The 24,457-nt window shown below is 32.7% G+C and overlaps 1 pseudogene; it reads right to left on the bottom strand.

Annotated features, from left to right (window-relative positions):
* LOC137965277 (uncharacterized) overlaps positions 1-6,553 on the bottom strand; it is a 69,551-nt pseudogene extending 62,998 nt beyond the window's left edge.
* Between the last annotated feature and the right edge of the window lie 17,904 nt (positions 6,554-24,457).

Here is a 24,457-nt window from a genome sequence, read left to right as displayed (position 1 = left end):
AACTAAAAAGAGCTTAAATTCTCAAAAAAAAAAAACAGACACTCCTTGGAAATATCTCTCTCTACATTTATGCATTGTGTTTTTCCATTTTAGATATACATTTTTTTTCTTAAATCAAAACTTTGAGTTTTCGCTCTCCCTTCATCCCGTAAACAAAAAAGGCAAATAGATCACAAAAAATAAAAAATTTTGAGTTTATGCATGCAGAAAATTTAAACCAATAACCAATGTAAGAAAAGAAAATATATTCACACATTACAAATGAATACAAAAGTTTTGTTATCCATGTTTGGGAAATTCCACTTGTTCAACCGTAATGGCTTTGAATTTCATAAGAAAGAGATTTATTCGACACATGTTGGCTATGCATGCTTGAAACATTTTAAAGATGCAAATGACCTATGGATCCAAAGCTTTTAAAGAGAATAACAAACGCTCATTAAATTCTCATGTAAACATGCAGTGGGATATTTACCCGAGTAAAACAAGCCATTATTTTGCCCATTTGCAAAAAGCTGACCTAACAGTCATGGATGATTGTAAAGTGATATATCATGCATAATGGGGGTATTCTTTTGTAATAAATGACTTATGGATAGGGAGTCAACTCTCATTTAAAAATCTCCCGCCTCCCCCTATTCTCGCCGATTGCAAAACCTAGGATATAACAATTGAAAAGAGCTTACAATCCTTAAAAATTACAGACACTCTTTGGAATTATCACTCTCTATATTCCTGCATTGTGCCTTTCCATTTTAGATGTACAGTTTTTTCTTAAATCAAAACTTCGAGTTTTTGCTCTCTCTTCATCCCGTAAACAAAAAAGGCTCATAGATCACAACAAAATGAAAATTTAAGAGTTTATGTAGGGAGAAAATTTAAAACAATAACAGATGTAAGTAATTAAAATTTATTCAAACACCACAAATGAACACAAAAGTTTTGTTATCCAAGTTTGGGAAATTCCACTAGTTCAACCCTAATAGCTTGGAATTTTATAAGAAAAAGATTTCTTCTACACATGTTTTCAAAATGGATATGCATGCTTGAAACATGTTAAAAATGCAAATGACCTATGGATCCAAAGCTTTTAAAGGGAATAACAAATGCTCTTTAAATTCTCCAGTCAACGTGCGGTGGGATATTTACCCGAGTCAAACAAGCCATTATTTTGGCCATTTAAAAAACGCTGACCTAACAATCATAGAAGATTGTAAAGTGTTTTATAATTCTTAATGGACTATATTTTTTTAAGAAATGACTTATGGATTGGGAGTCAACACTCAGTTAAAAATCCACCGCCTACCCCTTTCCCCGATGATTGCAAAACCTGGGATATAAAAACTAAAAAGAGCTTACAATCCCTAAAAATTATAGACGCTCTTTGGAATTATCTCTCTCTACATTTGTGCATTGTGCCTTTCCATTTTGGATCTAGACTTTTTTATTAAATTAAAACTTTGAGTTTTCGCTCTCCCTTCATCCTATAAATATAAAAGGCAAATAGATCACAACAAAATGAAAATTTCAGCGTTTAGGTAGCGAGAAAATTTAAAACAATAAAAAATGTAAGTAAATAAAATTTATTCACACACCACAAAAGAACACAAAAAGTTTTGTTATCCAAGTTTGAGAAATTCCACTAATTCAACCCTAATAGCTTGGAATTTTATAAGAAAGAGATTTCTTCTACACATGTTTTAAAAATGGATATGCATGGTTGAAACATGTTAAACATGCATATGACCTATGGATCAATATTTTTTAAAGAGAATAACAAACGGTGATTAAATTCTCTAGTAAACATGCGGTGGGATATTTACCCGAGTCAAACAAGCCATTATTTTGCCAATTTAGAAAAAGTCGACCTAACAATCATAGATGATTGTAAAGTGATTTGTCATGCATAATGGGCTATATTTTTGTAAGAAATGACTTATAATTTGGGAGTCAACACTCAGTTAAAAATCCCCCGCCTCCCCCTTTTCTCGACGATTGCTAAACCTGAGATATAAAAACTAAAAATAGCTTCCAATCCCTAAAAATTATAGGCACTCTTTAAAATTATCTCTCTCTACATTTGTGCATAGTGCCTTTCCATTTTAAATGTGCACTTTTTCTTAAATTAAAATTTTGAGTTTTCGCTCTCCCTTCATCCCGTAAACAAAAAAGACAAATAGATCACAACAAAAATAAAATTTTAGAGTTTATGCAGGGATAAAATTTTAAAAAATAATAAATGTAAGTAACGAAAATTTATTCACACATTACAAATGAATACAAAAATGTTGTTATCCAAGTTTGGGAAATTCCACTTGTTCAACCCTAATAGCTTTGAATTTTATAAGAAAGAGATATATTCTACACATGTTTTAAAAATAGATATGCATGCCTGAAATATGTTAAAGATGGAAATGACCAAAGTTTTTAAAGAGAATAACAAACCCTCATTAAATTCTCTAGTGAACGTGTGGTGGGATATTTACCCAAGTCAAACAAGCCATTATTTTGCCCATTTACAAAAAGCTGACCTAACAATCATAGATGATTTTAAAGTGATTTATCATGCGTAACGGGGTATATTTTTGTAAGAAATGACTTATGGATTGGGAGTCAACACTCATTTAAAAATCCCATGCCTCCCCCTTTTCCCGACGATTGCAAAACCTGGGATATAAAAACTAAAAAGAGTTTACAATCCCTAAAAATTACAAACACTCTTTGGAATTATCTCTCTCTACATTTGGGTATTGTGCCTTTCCATTTTAGATGTACACTTTTTCCTTAAATCAAAACTATGAGTTTTCGCTCTCCCTTTATCCAGTAAAAAAAGGCAAATAGATAACAACAAAATGAAAATTTCAGAGTTTATGAAGGGAGAAAATTTAAAACAATAAAACATTTAAGTAATTAAAATTTATTCACCCACCACAAAAGAACACAAAAGTTTTGTTATCCAAGTTTGGGAAATTCCACTAGTTCAACCCTAATAGCTTGGAATTTTAGAAGAAAATATTTCTTCTACACATGTTTTAAAAAGGGATATGCATGCTTGAAACATGTTAAAAATGAAAATGACCTATGGATCCAAAGCTTTTAAAGAGAATAACAAACGCACTTTAAATTCTCCAGTCAACGTGCGGTGGGATATTTACCCGAGTCAAACAAGCCATTATTTTATTCATTTACAAAAAGTTGACCTAACAATCAAAGATGATTGAGAAGTGATTTATAATTCTTAACAGGCTATATTTTTGTAAGAAATTACTTATGGATTGGGAGTTAACACTCAGTTAAAAATCCCTTGCCTACCCTTTTTCCCGATGATTGCAAAACCTAGGATATAAAAACTAAAAAGAGCTTACAATCCCAAAAAATTACAGACACTCTTTGGAATTATCTCTCTCTACAAGCCTTTCCATTTTGGATCAACACTTTTTTATTAAATTAAAACTTTGACTTTTCGCTCTCCCTTCATCCCGAAAACATAAAAGGCAAATAGATCGCAACAAAATGAAAACTTCAGAGTTTATGTTGCGAGAAAATTTAAAACAATAACAAATGTAAGTAAATAAAATTTATTCAACACCACAAATGAACACAAAAATTATTGTTTTCCCCGTTTGGGAAATTTCACTAATTCAACCCTAATAGCTTGGAATTTTATAAGAAAGAGATTTCTTCTACACATGTTTTAAAAATGGTTATGCATGGTTGAAACATGTTAAACATGCAAATGACCTATGGATCCAAGGTTTTTAAAGAGAATAACAAACGCTCATTAAATTCTATAGTGAACGTGCGGTGGGATACTTACCCGAGTCAAACAAGCCATTATTTTGCCCATTTAAAAAAAGCTGACCTAACAATCATAGATGATTGTAAAGTGATTTATCATGCGCAACGGGGTATATTTTTGTAAGAAATGACTTATGGATAGGGAGTCAACACTCAGTTAAAAATCCCCCACCTTCCCCTTTTCCCGAAGATTGCAAAACCTGAAATATAAAAACTAAAAAAAGCTTACAATCCCTAAAAATTACAGACACTCATTGGAATTATCTCTCTCTAAATTTGTGCATTTTTCCTTTCCATTTTAGATGTATACTTTTTTTTTAAATCAAAACTTTGAGTTTCCGCTCTCCCTTCATCCCATAAATGAAAGAGGCAAATAGATCGCAACAAAATGAAAATTTCAGAGTTTATGTAGGGAGAAAATTTAAAACAATAACAAATGTAAGTAAATAAAATTTATTCACACACCAAAAATGAACACAAAAGTTTTGTTATCCAAGTTTGGGAAATTCCTCTAGTTCAACCCTAATAGTTTGAAATTTTATGAGAAAGAGATTTCTTCTACACATGTTTTAAAAATGAATATGCATTCTTGAAACATGTTAAAAATGCAAATGACCTATGGATCCAATGCTTTTAAAGAGAATAACAAACGCTCATTAAATTCTCCAGTCAAAATGTAGTGGGATATTTACCCGAGTCAGACAAACCATTATTTTGCCTATTAAAAGTAAGCTGACCTAAAAATTGTAGATGATTGTAAATTGATTTATCATGCATAACGGGCTATATTTTTCTAGGAAATGACTTTTGGATTGGGAGTCAACATTCAGTTAAAAATCCCCTGCCTCCCCCTGGGAGTCAACCCCGAAGGCTCCTGGAAGAGGTCAGAGAACTCCTCAACCAGACCATCACTAGTACTATCAGGCTGATCCTGTGTCTGTAAAGTGTGCATGTGGTGGGCCCTGTCCACCTGACAGCTCTACAAGAGCACCCGACTTTCGGCCAAATCAAAGCTCATGGTTAAAGCCAAAAAGTCCCACAAAATGGGCTCCGACGTTTGTAACCATTTAATGCCTAATACCATATCAAATCCCGCTAGGGGAATAACAAAAAAATCTTCATTAAATGTAGAAAATACAATGGAAAAAGTTACCGCCTTACTAATCCCATAGCTAGGTACCTTCTCGCCATTGGCCACTGAGATGGTGGTTGTCGGATGAGTGTGAATCTGGAGCTGGAGATGCTGTGTGGCTGCCAAACTCAAAAAATTGTGTGTACTCCCCGAGTCGACTAGTCCCACCAGTTCTCGGTCAATGACATGAACTCGGACTTGCATTGTAGTAGGCGATCTCTGCCAAGTAATAGCATGCAAGGATATCTCTAGTGGTTCCTCCTTGATAATATCCTCTAGCTCCTCTGGATCCTCTGAATCCTCCACCTCGAGCCAAAACAATTGTTTACATTGGTGTCCGACCCGATACTTCTCATCGCAGTTATAACATAGATTTCTGGACCGCCTTTCTGCCATCTCCGCACTCGTCAATTTTTTTATAAAGCTCTGTAGGGAATTACCAGGGCGAGGATCGGCTACCCGAGTCGTAGTCGGAGTATGTCTGGATGGTGCTGTTGTAGATGCACCCTGAGATGAATTATAACAGCGCCCTTGCCACGTCGAGGAAGTGATCCTCTCACTCGACCAACCTGGCTTACGTTGTTGCAGTTGTTGTCATTGTTCCGCTGCTTAGGCCATATTCATGGCATGAGCTAAATCCGTGGGCATAAGGAGTTCTACCTCTAGCCGTAAATGCTCATTGAGACTTGCTGTGAATAAGGAGACTTGCTGGTCAACCAATACCCTCTTACCAGCACGAGCCAACTTTTCCTGGAATAGCTTTTGATATTGTTCCACCAAACCCATTTGTCTCGATAGGACTAACTCTCCCAGGAGGTTGTTGTTGGCGGGCGGCCCAAATCTAATTGTGCATAGATTTTTAAACTCTCCCCAAGTCATTCCCGGTCTCTCTTTCTCTACTTGCATAACCCATAACATGGCTTCATCTATCATATGGAAAGAGGCTAGTTGCACCTTATCCTATTCAGTAATCCCTTGGTTCAAAAAAAAAAAATGTTCACATCTATGCAACCAAATTAAGGGATCCACATAACCATTGAAAGAGGGAAACTCTAACTTGGTGTACCTTGGAACTGTGCCTCCATGCCGAGGTCCTTGGACAGCAGTGCGCCCAGGCCACTACTCCCCTCTTCTATGATATGGTTGAGCAACCTCTCTCACCTCTGGACTCTGATGTCTCTCTGTCCTCAACTCCTGTAGCATGCTGATGGCTCGGCTCATCTCTTCTTCCAAAACACAAACCTTTTCCAACACTGGTTGTGCTGTTTCAAGGCTATCTTCTATCTTTTGTATCCTGATTTGGATTTCTTCATTGCTAATATTATCCCCCATGTTACCCTGCTCTGATACCAAGTTGTTATGTTCCCGGGTCATGGATCGAGTAACATAGCGTGCGATTTGTGAATCCAGCACTGGTACTGAGTTGCTGGACTCGGTATGAGGGTGAAAAAAACTCTTCCTTGCTGGTTTTCTCTCACGTGGACAATCCTCTTCATGAATGCATATTTTGATAGCTAGATATATGAATTTAATCCACCAATGTTGACCAGAATAAAGTAAGGAAGAATACCTTTTTCTTCTCACGGAAATCAGGGTTTCAGCCCTGATTTGGTTGTAGCACATCAGCAATTAAGCTCCTTCACGTGAATGACCAGAAAATTCTCCACTTCGCTGCTCGTCAAGAGGGTTAGACCCATTGATTGTTGACGTTGATGAAGAGGAAGAACCCTCTCTTTGGGCTTGGAAAAGGGGCAGGAAGCTCCTCTTCTTAGTAAGAATGATGAGGGATGAATTTGGGTGAAGATGGATGGCAATGGGGGGTGAAGGATAGGTTGGATTTTTTGAGTAAACCCTAAACTCGAGATCAAGAGATGATCTATACCTGTTTAGACTAGGTTATTCTAAAATCTCAATGCTTCCTATTTCATTCATACCTTTCCCATAAATAGGTCACATGAAGGAGTTTTAGGGTTAGGGTTACAATAATTCCCCATAATGCCCTTACATATAAATTAATTAGAAATAACTCCTACTTAAAAAAATATAAGAAATATATCCTACTCAAGGAAATATAAGAAATAAATCCTATTGAGTGAGTTGTTGTTGTCTCCATTGTAGTGGGACTCGGTGTGCTATTAAGTCCACAACAGAAGGGAGAGCGAAAACTCAGAGTGTTGATATAAGTAAAAAGTGTATATCTAAAATGCAAATGCAGAATGCACAAAAGTAGAGAGAGATAATTCGAAAGAGTGTCTGTAATTTTTAGGGATTGTAAGCTCTTTTTAGTTTTTATGTCTTAGGTTTTGCAATCGTCAGGAAAAGGGGGAGGCAGGGGATTTATAACTGAATGTTGACTCCCAATCCATAAGTCATTTTTAAAAAAAATATAGCTCATTACGCATGATAAATCACTTTACAATAATCTATGATTGTTTGGTCAACTTTTTGTAAATGGGCAAAATAATGACTTCTTTGACTCGGGTAAATATCCCACAGCACGTTCACTTGAGAATTTAATGAGCATTTGTTATTCTCTTTAAAAGCTTTGGATCCATAGGTCATTTGCATCTTTAACATGTTTCATTCATACATATCCATTTTTAAAAAATGTGTAGAAGAAATCTTTATTCTTGTAAAATTTCAAGCTATTAGGGTTGAACAGGTGGAATTTCCCAAACTTGGATAACCAAACTTTTGTGTTCATTTGTGGTGTGTGAATAAATTTTCATTACTTACATTTGTTATTTTTATAAAATTTTTCCATACTTAAACTCTAAAATTTTCATTTTGTTGTGATCTATTTTGCCTATTTTGTTTATGGGATGAAGGGAGAGTGAAAAATCAAAGTGTTGATTTAAGAAATAGTGTACATCTTAAATGGAAATGCACAAGGCACAAATATAGAGAGAGATAATTTCAAAGAGTGTCTGTAATTTTTAAGGATTGTAAACTCTTTTTAGTTTTTAAGTATCAGGTTTTGAAATCGTCGGGAAAAGGGGGAGGCGGGGGATTTATAACTGAGTGTTAACTCCCAATCCATAAGTCATTTCTTATGAAAATATAGCTCGTTACGCATAATAAATCACTATAGAATCATCTATGATTGTTAGTTCAGCTTTTTACAAATGGGCAAAATAATTGCTTGTTTGACTCGGGTAAATATACCACCGCACGTTCACTTGAGAATTTAATGAGCGTTTGTTATTCTTTTTAAATGCTTTGGATCAATAGGTCATTTGAATCTTTAACATTTTTCAAACATGCATATCCATTTTTAAAACATGTGTAGAAGAAATCTATTTCTTGTAAAATTCCAAGCTATTAGGGTTGAACTTGTGGAATTTCCCAAACTTGGATAACAAAACTTTAGTGTTCATTTGTGGTGTGTGAATAAATTTTCTTTACTTACATTTGTTTTTGTTTTAATTTTTTTCCATACATAAACTCTAAAATTTTCAGTTTGTTGCGATCTGTGTTGCCTTTTTTTTTTACTGGATGAAAGGAGAGCAAAAACTCGAAGTGTTGATTTAAGAAAAAAGTGTGCATCTAAAATGGAAATGCTCAATGGACAAATGTAGAGAGAGATATTTCCAAAGTGTCTGTAATTTTTAGGGATGGTAAGATCTTTTTAGTTTTTAAGCCTCAGGTTTTGCAATCATCAGGAAAAGGGTGAGGTGGAGGATGTATAACTTAGTGTTGACTCCCAATCCATAAGTCATTTCCTACAAAAATATAGCCCGTTACGCATGATAAATCATCTATGATTGTTAGGTTAGGTTTTTGAAAATGGGCAAAATAATGGCTACTTTGACTCAGGTAAATATCCCACTGCACGTTCACTTGAGAATTTAATGAGCGTATGTTATTCTCTTTAAAAGATTTTTATCCATAGGTCATTTGTATCTTTTGCATGTTTCAAGCATGCATATCCGTTTTTAAAACATGTGTAGAAGAAATCTCTTTCTTGTAAAATTCCAAGCTATTAGGGTTGAATTGGTTGAATTTTCCTTTCATGGATAACAAAACTTTTGTGTTCATTTGTGGCTTTCGAATAAATTTTATTTACTTACATTTTTTCTTGTTTTAAATTTTTTCCATAAATAAACTCTAAAATTTTCATTTTGTTGTGATCTATTTTGCCTTTTTTTTCGGGATGAAGGGAGAGCGAAAACTCAAAGTTTTAATTTATGAAAAGAGTGTACTTCTAAAATGGAAATGCACGATGCACAAATGTAGAGAGAGAGAATTCCAAAGAGTTTCTTTAATATTTAGGGATTGTGAGCTCTTTTTCATTTTTCTTTATCTCAGGTTTTGCTATTGTCAGGAATAGGGGGAGGCGAGGGATTTTTAACTAAGTGTTGACTCCCAATCCATAAGTCATTTCTTACAAAAATATTGCCCATTACGCATGATAAATCACTTTACAATCATCTATGATTTATAGGTAAGTTTGTAGAAAATGGGCAAACTAATGGCATGTTTTACTCGGGTAAATATCCAACCGCACATTCACTTGAGAATTTAATGAACGTTTGTTATTCTCTTTAAAAGATTAGGATCCATAGGTCATTTGCATCTTTAACATGTGTCAAGCATGCATATCCATTTTTAAAACATGTGGAGAAGAAATCTCTTTCAAGTAAAATTCCAAGCTATTAGGGTTGAACTAGTGGAATTTGCCAAACATGGATAAAAAATATTTTGTGTTCATTTGTGGTGTGTGAATAAATTTTCTTTCTTTAAATTTATTTTATTTTAAATTCTAAAATTTTCATTTTGTTGTGGTCTATTTTGCATTTTTTTTACGGAATGAATGGAGTGCGAAAACTCAAAGTTTTGATTTAATAAAAAACTGTACATCTAAAATGACAATGCACAATGCACAGATGTCGAGAGAGATAATTCCAAAGAGTGTCCGTAATTTTTAGGGATTGTGAGATCATTTTAGTTTTTATATCTTAGGTTTTACAATCGTTGGGAAAAGGGGGAGGAGAAGGATTTTTAATGGAGTGTTGACTCGCAATGCATAAGTCATTTTTTACAAAAATATGGCCCGTTAAGCAAGATAAATCACTTTGCAATTATATATGATTGCTTGGTCAACTTTTTGCAAATGGGTAAAATAATGGTTTGTTTGACTCGGGTGAATATCCCAACGCACGTATTTGTGAATTTAATGAGCGGTTTTTATTCTCTTTAAAAGCTTTGGATCCATAGGTCATTTGCATCTTTAACATTTTTCAAGCATGCATATCCCTTTTTAAAACATGGGTGGAAGAAATCTCGTTCTTGTAAAATTCCAAGCTATTAGGGTTGAACTAGTAGAATTTGCCAAACTTGAATAACAAAACTTTTTTGTTCATTTGTGGTGTGTGAATAAATTTTCTTTACTTACATTAGTTATTGTTTTAAATTTTTTCCATACATAAACTCGAAAAGTTTCATTTTGTTGTGATCTTTATTGCCTTTTTTTTTCGGGATGAAAGGATAGCGAAAACTCAAAGTTTTGATTTAAGAAAAAAGTGTACAACTAAAATGGAAATTCAAAATGCACAAATGTAGAGAGAGATAATTCCAAAAAGTATTTGTAATTTTTAGGGATTGTAAGCTCTTTTTATTCTTTATATTTTAGGTTTTGCAATTGTCGGGAAAGGGGGGGGGGGGGGATTTTTAACTGATTGTTGACTCCCAATCCATAAGTTAATTCTTACAAAAATATAGCCCGTTACGCTTGATAAATCACTTTACAATCTTCTATGATTGTTAGGTCAGCTTTTTGTAAATGGGCAAAAAATGGTTTGTTTGACTCGGGTAAATATCCCACCGCACGTTCACTTGAGAATTTAATGAGCGTTTGTTATTCTCTTTAAAAGCTTTGGATCCATAGGTCATTTGCATCATTAACATGTTTGAAACTTGCATATCCATTTTTAAAACATGTGTAGAAGAAATCCCTTTCTTGTAAAATTCCAAGCTATTAAGGTTGAAATAGGGAAATTTCCCAAACTTGGACAAAAAAACTTTTGTGTTCTTTTGAGGTGTGTGAATGAATTTCCTTTACTTACATTTGTTTTTGTATTAAATTTTGTTCAACACATAAACTCTAAAATTTTCACTTTGTTGTGATCTATTTTGTCTTTTTTTTTTACGGGATGAGGAGAGAGCAAAAATTCAAAGTTTTGATTTATGAAAAAAGTATACATTTAAAATGGAAATGCACAATGAAGAAATGTAGAGAGAGATAATTCCAAAGAGTGTCTATAATTTTTAGGGATTGTAAGCTCTTTTTAGCTTCTGTATCTCAAGTTTTGCAATCGTCGAGCAAAGGGGGAGGCGGGGGATTTTTAGCTGAGTGTTGACTCCCAATCCATAAGTCATTTCTTAAAAAAATATAGCTTATACACATGATAAATCACTTTACAATCATCTATGATTGTTAGGTCAGCTTTTTGAAAATGGGAAAAATAATGGCTTGTTTGACTCAGGTAAATATCCCACCGCACGTTCACTTGAGAATTTCATGAGTGTTTGTTATTCTCTTTAAAAGCCTTGGATCCATAGGTCATTTACATCTTTAACATGTTTCAAGCATGCATACCCTTTTTTCAAAACTTGTCTAGAAGAAATCTCTTTCTTCTAAAATTTCAAGCTCTTTGGGTTGAACTAGTGGAATTTCCCAAACTTGGATAATAAAACTTTTGTGTTCATTTGTGGTGTGTGAATAAATTGTTTTTACTCACATTTGTTATTGTTTTACTGATTTTCCTTACATAAACTCGAAAAGTTTCATTCTGTCGTGATCTTAATTGCCTTATTTTTTTCGGGATGAAGGGATAGCGAAAACTCAAAGTTTTGATTTAACAAAAAAGTGTACATCTAAAATGGAAATGCACAACACACAAATGTAGAGAAAGATAATTCCTAAGAGTGTCTCTAATTTTTATGGATTGAAAGCTCTACTTAGCTTCTGTATCTCAAGTTTTGCAATCGTCAGGCAAAGGGGGAGGTGTGAGATTTTTAGCTGAGTGTTGACTCCCAATCCATAAGTCATTTCTTAAAAAAATTATAGCCCGTTACACATGATAAATCACTTTACAATCATCTATGATTGTTAGGTCAGCTTTTTGAAAATAGGCAAAATAATGGCTTGTTTGACACGGGTAAATATCCCACCGCACGTTCACTTGAGAATTTCATGAGCGTTTGTTATTCTCTTTAAAAGCCTTGGATCCATAGGTCATTTGCATCTTTAACATGTTTCAAGCATGCATACCCTTTTTTAAAACATTTGTAGAAGAAATCTCTTTCTTGTAAAATTCCAAGATCTTTGGGTTGAACTAGTGGAATTTCCCAAATATGGATAACAAAAATTTTGTGTTCATTTGTGGTGTGTGAATAAATTTTCCTTACTTACATTTGTTGTTGTTTTAAATTTTTTCCATACATAAACTCAAAAATTTTCATTTTGTTTTGATCTTTATAACCTTTTTTGTTTACGGGATGAATGGACAGTGAAAACTACAAGTTTTGATTTAAGAAAAAAGTGTACATCTAAAATGGAAATGCACAAGGCACAAATGTAGAGAGAGATAATTCCTAAGAGTGTCTGTTATTTTTAGGGATTGTAAGCTCTTTTTAGTTTCTATATCTCCAGTTTTGCAATCGTGGGGAAAAGGGGGAGAAGGGGGATTTTTAACTGAGTGTTGACACCCAATCCATCAGTCATTTCTTACAAAACTATTGCCCGTTACACATGGGAAATCACTTTACAATCATCTATGATTGTTAGCTCAGCTTTTTGGAAATGGGCAAAATAATGGCTTGTTTGACTCGGGTAAATATCCCACCGCACGTTCACTTGAGAATTTAATGAGCGTTGGTTATTCTTTTTAAAAGCCTTGGATCCATAGGTCATTTTCATCTTTAACATGTTTCAAACATGCATACCCATTTTTAAAACATGTGTAGAAGAAATCTCTTTCTTGTGAAATTCCAAGCTCATTGGGTTGACCTAGTGGAATTTCCCAACCTAGAATAACAAAATTTTTGAGTTCATTTTTGGTGTGTGAACAAATTTTCTTTACTTACATTTGGTATTTTTAAAATTTTTTTCCATGCACAAACTCGAAAATTTTCATTTTGTTGTGATCTATTTGCCATTTTTGATTACGTGATGAAGGGAGAGTGAAAACTCAAAGTTTTGATTAAAGAAAAAAATGTACATCTAAAAGGGAAATGCACAATGCACAAATGTACAAAGAGATAATTCCAATGAGTGTTAATAATTTTTAGGAATTGTAAGCTCTTTTTAGTTTTTATATCTCAGATTTTGCAATTGTCGGGAAATGGGGGAGGCGGGGGATTTTTAACTGAGTGTTGTCTCCCAACCCATGAGTCATTTCTTACAAAAATATAGCCCATTTCGCATGATAAAACAAATTAAAATCATCTATGATTGTTAGGTCTACTTTTTGCTAATGCGCAAAATAATGGCTTGTTTGACTCAGGTAAATATCCCACTGCACGTTCACTTGAGAATTTAATGAGCGTTTGTTATTCTCTTTAAAAGCTTTAGATCCATAGATCATTTGCATCTTTAAAATGTTTCAAGCATGCATATCAAATTTTAAAACATGTGTAGAAGAAATCTCTTTCTTGTAAAATTCCAAGCTATTAGGGTTGAACTAGTGGAATTTCCCAAACTTGGAAAACAAAAATTTTGTGTTCATTTGTGGTGTGTGAATAAATTTTCTTTACTTACATTTTTTATTGTTTTAAATTTTGTCCATACAAAAACTCTAAAATTTCATTTCGTTGTGATCTATTTTGCCTTTTTTGTTTATAGGATGAAGGGAGTGCGAAAACTCAAAGTTTTGATTTAAGAAAAAAGTGTACGTTTAAAATGGAAATGCACAATGCAAAAATGTAGAGAGAGATAATTCCAAAGAGCGTCTGTAATTTTTAGGGATTGTAAGCTCTTTTTAGTTTTTATATCTCAGGTTTTGCAATCGTCGGGAAAAGGGAGAGGCGGGGGATTTTTGACTGAGTGTTGAGTCCCAATCCATAAGTTTTTTCTTAAAAAAATATAGCCCGTTACACATGATAAATCACTTTACAATCATTTATGGTTGTGACGTCAACTTTTTGCAAATGGCCAAAAAAATGGCTTTTTTGACTCGGGTAAATATCCCACCACACGTTTACTTGAGAATTTAATGAGCGTTTTTTATTCTCTTTAAAAGCTATGGATCCATAGCTCAATTGCATTTTTAACATGTTTCAAGCATGCGTATCCATTTTTAAAACATGTGCGGAAGAAATCTCTTTCTTGTAAAATTCGAAGCAATTAGGGTTGAAATAGTGGAATTTCCAAAACTTGGATAAAAAAATTTTTGTGTTCATTTAAGGTGTGTGAATAAATTTTCTTTACTTACATTTTCTTTTTTTTAGAAAAAATATCCACACATAAACTCTAAAATTTTCATTTTGTTGTGATCAATTTTACCTTTTTTTTGTTTATTAGATGAGGGGTGAGCGAAAACTCAATGTTTTGATTTAAGAAAAAAATGTACATTTAAAACGGAAATGCACAATGCACAAATGTAGAGAGAGATAGTTCCTTAGAGTTTCTATAATTTTTAGGTATGCAAGCTCTTTTTTGTTTTTATATCTCAGGTTTTGCAATCGTCGGGAAAAGGGGGAGGAGGGTATTTTTAACTGAGTGTTGACTCCCAATCCATAAATCATTTCTTACTAAAATATTGCTCGTTACACTTTACAAATCACTTTACAATAATCAATGGTTGTTAACTGGCTTGTTTGGCTTGGGTAAATATCTCACCGCACATTCACTTGAGAATTTATGAGTGTTAGTTATTCTCTTTTAAAACTTTGGACCCATAGGTCATTTGCATCTTTAACATGTTTCAAGCATGCATATCAATTTTTAAAACATGTGTAGAAGAAATCTCTTTCTTGTAAAATTCCAAGCGTTTAGGGTTGAACTAGTGGAATTCCTCAAACTTGGATGACAAAACTTTTGTGTTCATTTGTGGTGTGTGAATAAATTTTATTTACTTACATTTGATATAGTTTTAAATTTTTTTCGTGCATAAACTCTAAAATTTTCTTTTTGTTGTGATCTATTTTGCATTTTTTGTTTACAGGATGAAGGGAGTTGGAAAACTCAAAGTTTTGATTTAATTAAAAAAGTGTAAATCTAAAATGGAAATGCACAATACACAAGTGTCTGTAATTTTTAGGGATTGTAAGTTCTTTTTACTTTTTATATCTCATGTTTTGCTATCGCGGGGAAAAGGGGGAGGTAGGGAATTTTTAACAGAGTGTTTACTCCCCATCAATAAGTCATTTCTTAAAAAAATATAGCCCGTTACGCATGGTAAATCACTTTACAATCATATATGATTGTTAGGTCAGCTTTTTGCAAATGGGCAAAAAATGGCTTGTTTCACTCGGGTAAATATCCCACTGCACGTTCACTTGAGATTTTAATGAACCTTTTTTATTCTCTTTAAAAGCTTTGGATCCATAGGTCTTTTGCATCTTTAACATATTTCCAGCATGTATATCGATTTTTAATACATGTGTAGAAGAAATTTCTTTCTTGTAAAATTTCAAACTATTAGGGTGGAACTAGTGGAATTTCCCATACATGGATAACAAAATTTTTGTGTTCATTTTTGGTGTGTGAATAAATTTTGTTTACTTACATTTTTATTGTTTTAAACTTTTTCCATACATAAAATCTAAATTTTTTTTTATTGTGATCTATTTTCCCTTTTTTCGGGTTGAAGGGAGAGCCAAAACTCATGTTTTGATTTAAGAAGAAAGTGTACATCTAAAATGGAAGTGTGCAATGCACAAATGTAGAGACAGATAATTCCAAACAGTGTCTGTAATTTTTAGGGATTGTAAACTCTTTTTAGTTTTTATATCTCAGGTTTTGCAATCGTTGGGAAAAGGGTGAGGCGGGGAATTTTTAACTGAGTGTTGACTCCCAATCAATAAGTCATTTCTTATAAAAATATAGCCCGTTAAATATGATAAATCACTTTACAACCATCTATGATTGTTAGGTCAGCTTTTTGAAAATGGGCAAAATAATGGCAGGTTTGATTCGGGCAAATATCCCACCCCACGTTCACTGTAGAATTTAGTGAGCGTTTGTTATTCTCTTTAAAAGCTTTGGATCCATAGGTCGTTTGCATCTTTAACATGATTCAAGCATGCATATCAATTTCTAAAACATGTGTAGAAGAAATCTCTTTCTCGTAAAATTCTAAGCTATTAGGTTTGAACTGGTGGAATTCCCCAAACTCGGATAACAAAACTTGTGTTCATTTGTGGTGTGTGAATAAATTTTCATTACTTACATTTGTTATTGTTTTACATTTTTTCCATACATAAACTCTAAAATTTTCATTTTGTAGGGATCTATTTTGCCTTTTTTATTTACGGGATGAAGGGAGAGCGAAAATTGAAAGTGTTGATGTATGAAAAAAAGTGTACATCTAAAATGGAAATGCACAATTCACAAATGTAGAGAGAGATAATTCCAAAGAGTGTCTATAATTTTTAGGGATTGTAAGCTCTTTTTAGTTTGTGTATCTCAGGTTTTGCAATCTTCGAGAAAAGGGGGACGCAGAGGATTTTTAACTGAGTGTTGACTCCTAATCTATAAGTCATTTCTTAAAAAAATAAAGGCCGTAACACATCATAAATCACTTTACAATCATCTATGATTGTTAGGTCATCTTTTTGCAAATGATCAAATAATGGCTTGTATGACTCGGGTAAATATCGCACCGCATGTTCACTTGAGAATTTAATAAGCGTTTGTTATTCTCATAAAAAGCTTTGGATCCATAGGTCACTTACATCTTTAACATGTTTCAAACATGCATATCAATTTTTAAAACATGTGTAGAAGAAATCTCTTTCTCGTAAAATTCCAAGCTATTAGGGTTGAACTGGTCGAATTTCCCAAACTTGGATAACAAAACTTGTGTTCATTTATGGTGTGTGAATAAATTTTCATTAGTTACATTTGTTATTGTTTTACTTTTTTTCCATACATAAACTCTAAAATTTTCATTTTATAGTGATCTTTTTTGCCTTTTTTGTTTACAGGATGAAGGGAGAGCGAAAACTAAAAGTGTTGATGTATGAAAAAAGTGTACATCTAAAATTGAAATACATAATGCAAAATGTAGAGAGAGATAATTCCAAAGAGTGTCCATAATTTTTAGGGATTGTAAGCTCTTTTTAGTTTTTATGTTTCAGGTTTTGCAATCATCGGGAAAAGGGGAGGCGGGGGAATTTTAACTGAGTGTTGACTCCCTATCCATAAGTCATTTCTTACAACAATATAGCCCGTTATGCATGATAAATCACTTTACAAGAATCTATGTTTTTAAGGTCAGCTTTTATCAAATGGCAAAATAATTGCTTGTTTGACTCAGATAAATATGCCAACGCACGTTCAGTTGAGATTTTAATGAGCGTTTGTTATTCTCTTTAAAAGCTTTTGTTCCATAGGTCATTTGCATCTTTAACATGTTTCAAGCATGAATATCTATTTTTAAAACATGTGTAGAAGAAATATCTTTCTTATAAAATTCTAGCAATAAGTGTTGAACTTGTGAAAATTCCCAAACTTGGATAACAAAACTTTTTTGTTCGTTTGTGGTGTGTGAATAAATTTTTATTACTGACATTTGGTATTGTTTTAGAAATTTTCCATACATAAACTCTAAAATTTTTATTTTATTTTTATCTATTTTGCCTTTCTTGTTTACGGGATGAAGGGAGAGCAAAAACTCAAAGTGTTTATTTAAGAAAAAAGTGTACATCTAAAATGGAAACGCACAATGCACAAATGTAGAGAGAGATAATTCAAAAGTGTTTGTAATTTTTAGGGATTGTAAGCACTTTTTAGTTTTATGTCTCAAGTTTTGCAATCGTCGGGTAAAGGGGGAGGCGGGGGATTTATAACCGAGTGTTGACGCCCAATCCATAAGTCATTTCTTACAAAAAAATAGCCTGTTACGCATGATGAATCCCTTTACAATCATCTATGATTGTTAGGTCAGCTTTTTGCAAATAGGCAAATTAATGGCTTGTTTGACTCGGGTAATATCCCACTACACGTTCACTTGACAATTTAATGAGCGTTTTTTATTATCTATAAAAGCTTTGGATCAATAGGTCATTTCCATCTTTAACATGTTTAAAGCATGCATATCCATTTTTAAAACATGTGTAGAAGAAATCTCTTTCTTTTAAAATTCCAAGCAATTAGGATTGATCTGGTGGAATTTTCCAAACTTGGATAACAAACTTTTTTGTTCATTTGTGGTGTGTGAATAAATTTTCATTACTTACATTTGTTATTGTTTTAAATTTTTTCCATACATAAACTCTAAAATTTTCATTTTATTGTGATCTATTTTTCCTTTTTTGTTTAAGGGATGAAGGGAGACCGAAACTCAAACTTTTGATTGAAAAAAAAAGTGTATATCTAAAATTGAAATGGACAATGCACAAATGTAGAGAGAGATAACTCCAAAGTGTGTTTGTAATTTTTAGGGATTGTAATCTCTTTTTAGTTTTTATATCTCCGATTTTGCAATCGTCAGGAAAAGGGGGAGGCGGGGGGATTTTTAACTGAGTGTTTTCTCCCAATTCATAAGTCATTTCTTAAAAAACTATAGCCTGCTATGCATAATAAATCACTTTGCAATCATCTATGATTGTTAGGTCAGATTTTTCCAAATGGGAAAAATAATGACTTTTTTGAATCGGGTACGTTCACTTGAAAATTTAATTAGTGTTTGTTATTCTATTTAAAAGCTTTGGATTCATAGGTCATTTGCATCTCTAACATGTTTCAAGCATGCATGTCCATTTTTAAAACATGTGTAGAAGAAATCTCTTTCTTGTAAAATTCCAAGCTGTTAGGATTGAACTGGTGGAGTTTCTCTAACTCGGATAACATATTTTTTTGTTCCTTTTATGGTGTGTGAATAAATTTTCTTGACTTACGTTTTTTTTTAAATTTTTTTTCCATACATAAACTCTAAAATTTTCATTTTGTTGTGATCTATTTTGCCTTTTTTGTTTACGGGATGAAGGGAGAGCGAAAACTCAAAATTTTGATTTAAGAAAAAATATACATCTAAATGGAAATGCATAATGTAAAAATGTAGAGAGAGATAATTCTAAAGTGTGTCTGTAATTTTTTGGGATTTTAAGCTCTTTTTAGATTTTATGTCTTAGGTTTTGCAATTGTCAAGAAAAGGGGGAGGCAGGGGATTTCTAACTGAGTGTTGACTCCCAATCCATAGGTCATTTCTTTCAAAAATATAGCCCGTTACGCATGATAAATCACTTTACAATCATCTATGATTGTTAGGTCAGTTTTTTTTCAAATGGGCAAAATAATGGCTTGTTTGACTCGGGTAAATATGCCAACGCAAGTTCACTTGAGAATTTAATGAGCATTTTTTTTCTCTTTAAAAGCTTTTGATCCATAGGTCATTTGCATCTTTAACATGTTTCAAGAATGCATATCCATTTTTAAAACATGTGTGGAAGAAATTTCTTTCTTATAAACTTCCAAGTAATTAGGGTTGAACTAGTGGAATTTTCCAAACATGGAAAAGAAAACTTTTGTGTTCATTTATGATGTGTGAATAAATTTTCTTTACTAACATTTGTTATTGTTTTAAATTTTTTCCATACATAAACTGTAAAATTTTAATTTTGTTGTGATCTATTTGGCCTTTTTTGTTTACGGGATGAAGGGAGAGCAAAAACTCATAATTTTGATTTAAGAAAAAAGTGTACATCTAAAATGGAAATGCACAATGGACAAATGTAGAGAGAGAAAATTCCAAAGAGTGTCTGTAATTTTTAGGGATTATAAGCTCCTTTTATTTTTTATATCTCAAGTTTTACAATCATCGGGAAAAGGGGGACATGGGGATTTTTAACTGAGTGTTGACTCCCAATCCAAAAGTCTTTTCTAAGAAAAATATAGCCCATTACGCATGAAAAAGCACTTTACAATCATCTACGATTGTTAGGTCAACTTTGTGCAAATGGGCAAAAAAATGGCTTGCTGGACTCGGGTAAATATCCCATTGCACCTTCACTTGAGAATTTAATGAGCGTTTGTTGTTCTCTTTAAAAGCATTGGATCCATAGGTCATTTGCATCTTTAACATGTTTCAAGCTTGCATATCCATTTTTAAAACATGTGTAGAAGAAATCTCTTTCTTGTAAAATTCCAAGTTATTCGGGTTGAAATAGTGGAATTTCCAAAACTTGGATATCAAAACTTTTGTGTTCATTTGTGGATTGTGAATAAATTTTATTTACTTACATTTGTTTTTGTTTTAAATTTTTTCCAAAAAAAACTCTAAAATTTTCATTTTGTTGTGATCTATTTTGCCTTTTTTGTTTATGGGATGATGGGAGAGCGAAAACTCAAAGTTTTAATTTAAGAAAAAATTATACATCTAAAATGGAAATGCACAACGAACAAATGTAGAGAGAGATAATTCCAAAGAGTGTCTCTAATTTTCAGGGATTGTAAGCTCTTTTTTGTTTTTATATCTAAGGTTTTGCAATAGTCGAAAAAAGGGGGAGGGGGTGAATTTTTAACTGAGTGTTGACTCCAAAACAATAAGTGATTTCGTACAAAAATATAGCCCGTTACGCATTTCAAATGACTTTACACTCATCTATGATTGTTAGGTAAGAGTTTTGCAAATTGGCAAAATAATGGCTTGTTTAACATAGGTAAATATCCCACCGCACATTCACTTGAGAATTTAATGAGCATTTGTTATTCTCTTTTAAAGCTTTGGACCCATAGGTCATTTTCATCTTTACCATGTTTCAAGCATGCATATCCATTTTTAAAACATGTGTAGAAGAAATCTCTTTCTTTTAAAATACCAAGCTATTAGGGTTGAACTAGTGGAATTTCCCAAACATGGATAACAAAACTTTTGTGTTCATTTGTCGTGTGTGAAAAAAATTTCTTCACTTGCATTTGTTATTGTTTTAAATTTTTTCCATACATAAAATCTAAAATTTTCATTTTTTTGAGATCTATTTTGCCTTTTTAATTTAGGGGATGAAGGGAGAGCGAAAACTAAAAGTTTTGATTTGAGAAAAAAATATTCATCTAAAATGGAAATGCGCAATGCACAAATTTAGAGAGAGATAATTCTGAAGAGTGTCTGTAATTTTTAGGGATTGTAAGCTCTTTTTAGTTTTTATATCTTAGGTTTTGCAATTGTCGGGAAAAGGGGGATGCGGGGGATTTTTAACTGAGTGGTTACTCCCAATCCATAAGTTATTTCTTACAAAAATATTGCCAGTTATGCCTGATAAATCACTTTGCAATCATCTATGATTGTTAGGTCATCTTTTTGAAAATGGGCAAAATAATGGCTAGTTTGAATCAGATATATATCCCACTGCACATTCACATGAGAATTTAATGAGCGTTTGTTATTCTCATTAAAATCTTTGGATCCATAGGTCACTTACATCTTTAACATGTTTCAAGAATGCATATCCATTTTTAAAACATGTGTAGAAGAAATCTCTTACTTGAAAAATTCAAAGCTATTAGGGTTGAACAGGTGGAATTTCCAAAACTTGGAAACAAAACTTGTGTTCATTTGTCGTGTGTGAATAAATTTTCATTACTTACATTTGTTATTGTTTTAAATCTTTTCCATGCTTAAGCTCTAAAAGTTTCTTTTTATTGTGATCTATTTTGCCTTTTTTGTTTACAGGATGAAGGGAGAGCACAAACTCAAAGTGTTGATTTCAGAAAAAAGTGTAGATCGAAAATGGAATGCACAATGTAGAAATGTAGAGAGAGATAATTTGAAAGAGTGTCCATAATTTTTTAGGATTATAAGCACTTTTTAGTTTTTATGTTTCAGCTTTTGCAATCGTCGGGAAAAGGTGGAGGCGGAGGATTTTTAACTCAGTGTTCACTCCCAATTCATAAATCATTTCTTAAAAAAAATATAGCCCGGTACGTATGATAAATCCCTTTACAATCATATATGATTGTTAGGTCAACCTTTTGCAAATGATAAAAATGATGGCTTGTTTGACTCGGGGAAATATCCCACCGCACATTCACTTGAGAATTTAATGAGGATTTGTTATTCTCTTTAAAAGCTTTGGATCCATAGGTCATTTGCATCTTTATCATGCTTCAAGCATGCATATCCATTTTTAAAACATGTGTAGAAGAAATCTCTTTCTTGTAAAATTCCAAGCTATTAGGATAGAACTGGTGGAATTTCCAAAACTTTGATAAAAAAAACTATTGTGATCATTTGTGGTGTGTGAATAAATTTTCTTTACTTAGATTTCTTAATTTTTGAAAATTTTTCTATACGAAACTCTCAGGTTTTTCAATCATCGGGAAAAGGGGGAGGCGGGGGATTTTTAACTGAGTGTTGACTCCCAAACCATAAGTCATTTCTTATAAAAATATAACCTATTACGTATGAGAAATACTTTATAATCCTTTATGATTGTTAGCTCAGCTTTTAGCAAATGGGCAAAATAATGGCTTGATTGACTCGGTTAAATATCCCACCGCACGTTCACTTGAGAATTTAATGAGTGTTTGTTATTCTCTTTAAATGCTTTTGATCCATAGGTCATTTGCATCTTTAACATGTTTCAAACATGCATATCCATTTTTAAAATATGTGTAGAAGAAATCTCTTTCTTGTAAAATTCCAAGCTATTAGGGTTGAACTGAATTTCCCCAACTTGGATAACAAAACTTTTGTGTTCATTTGTAGTGATATATTTTGCCTTTTTGTTTACAGGAAGAAGGGAGAGCGAATACTCAAAGTTTTGATTTAAAAAAGAGTGAACAGTTAAAGTAGAATTGCACAGTACACAAATGTAGAGAGAGATAATTCCAAAGCGTGTCTGTAATTTTTAGGGATTTTAAGCTCTTTTTAGTTTTTATATCTCAGGTTTTGCAATCATCGGGAAATGGGGGATGCGGGGGATTTTTAACTAAGTGTTGACTCCCTATCCATAAGTCATTTCTTAAAAAATAATAGCCCGTTGTGCATGATAAAACACTTTACAATCATGTATGATTTTTAGGTCCGCTTTTTGTAAATGGGCAAAATAATGGCTTGTTTGACTCGAGTGAATATCCCACCGCACATTCACTTGAGAATTTAATGAGTCTTTGTTATTCTCTTTTAAAGCTTGGGATCCATAGGTCATTTGCATCTTTAACATGTTTCAAGCATGAATATCTATTTTTAAAACATGTGTAGAAGAAATCTCTTTCTTGTAAAATTCCAAGCTATTAGGGTTAAACTAATGGAATTTCCCGAACTGGGATAACAAAAATTTATTGTTCGTTTGTGGTGTGTGAGTAAATTTTCATTACTTACATTTGGTATTGTTTTAAATTTTTTCCATACATAAAATCTAAAATTTTCATTTTGAAGTGATCTATTTTGCCTTTTTTTGTTTACGGGATGAAGGGAGAGTGACAACTCAAATTGTTGATTTAAGAAATAAGTGTACGTCTTAAATGGAAATGCACAATGCACAAATGTAGAGAGAGATAATTCCAAAGAGTGTCTGTAATATTAAAGGATTGTAAGCTCTTTTTATTTTTTATGTCTCGGATATTGTGATCGTCAGGAAAAGGGGGAGGCGAGCGATTTATAACTAAATGTTGACTCCCAATCCATATGTCATTTCTTACAAAAATATAGCCAGTTACACATGATAAATCACTTTACAATCATTTATGATTGTTAGGCTAGATTTTTGCAAATGGGTAAAATAATGGCTTGTTTGACTCGGATAAATTTCCCACCACATGTTCACTTGAGAATTTAATGAGAGTTTCTTATTCTCTTTAAAAGCTTTGGATCCGTAGGTGATTTGCATCTTTAACATGTTTCAAGCATGCCTACCCATTTTTAAAACATGTGTAGAGAAATCTCTTTCTTGTAAAATTCCAAGCTATTAGTGTAGAACTGTTGGAATTTCCCAAACATGAATTACAAAAAATTTCTATTAATTTGTGGTGTATGAATAAATTTTCTATACTTATACTTGTTCTTGTTTTAAATTTTTTCCATACATAAACTCTAAAATTTTCATTTTCTTGTGACCTATTGTGCGTTTTTGTTTACGAGAAGAAGGGAGAGCGAATACTGAAAGTTTTGATTTAAAAAAGAGTGAACAGCTAAAGTAGAATTGCACAGGACACAAATGTAGAGAGAGATAATTCCAAAGAGTGTCTGTAATTTTTAGGGATTGTAAGCTTTTTTTTGTTTTTATATCTCAGGTTTTGCAATCATTTGGAAAAGGGGGATGCGGGGGATTTTTAACTGAGTGTTGACTCCCTATCCATAAGTCATTTCATACAAAAATATAGCCCATTATGCATGATAAAACACTTTACAATCATCTATGATT

Source organism: Aristolochia californica, unplaced genomic scaffold, assembly GCF_029961685.1.
Source record: "Aristolochia californica isolate CCGP_79_NKW_82.1479 unplaced genomic scaffold, dmAriCali1.0.hap1 SCAF_5, whole genome shotgun sequence".
NCBI classification, from domain to species: Eukaryota; Viridiplantae; Streptophyta; class Magnoliopsida; order Piperales; family Aristolochiaceae; genus Aristolochia; species Aristolochia californica.
Note: the sequence above shows the minus strand (reverse complement) of the source record. Positions and strands in the feature narration are given on the sequence as shown.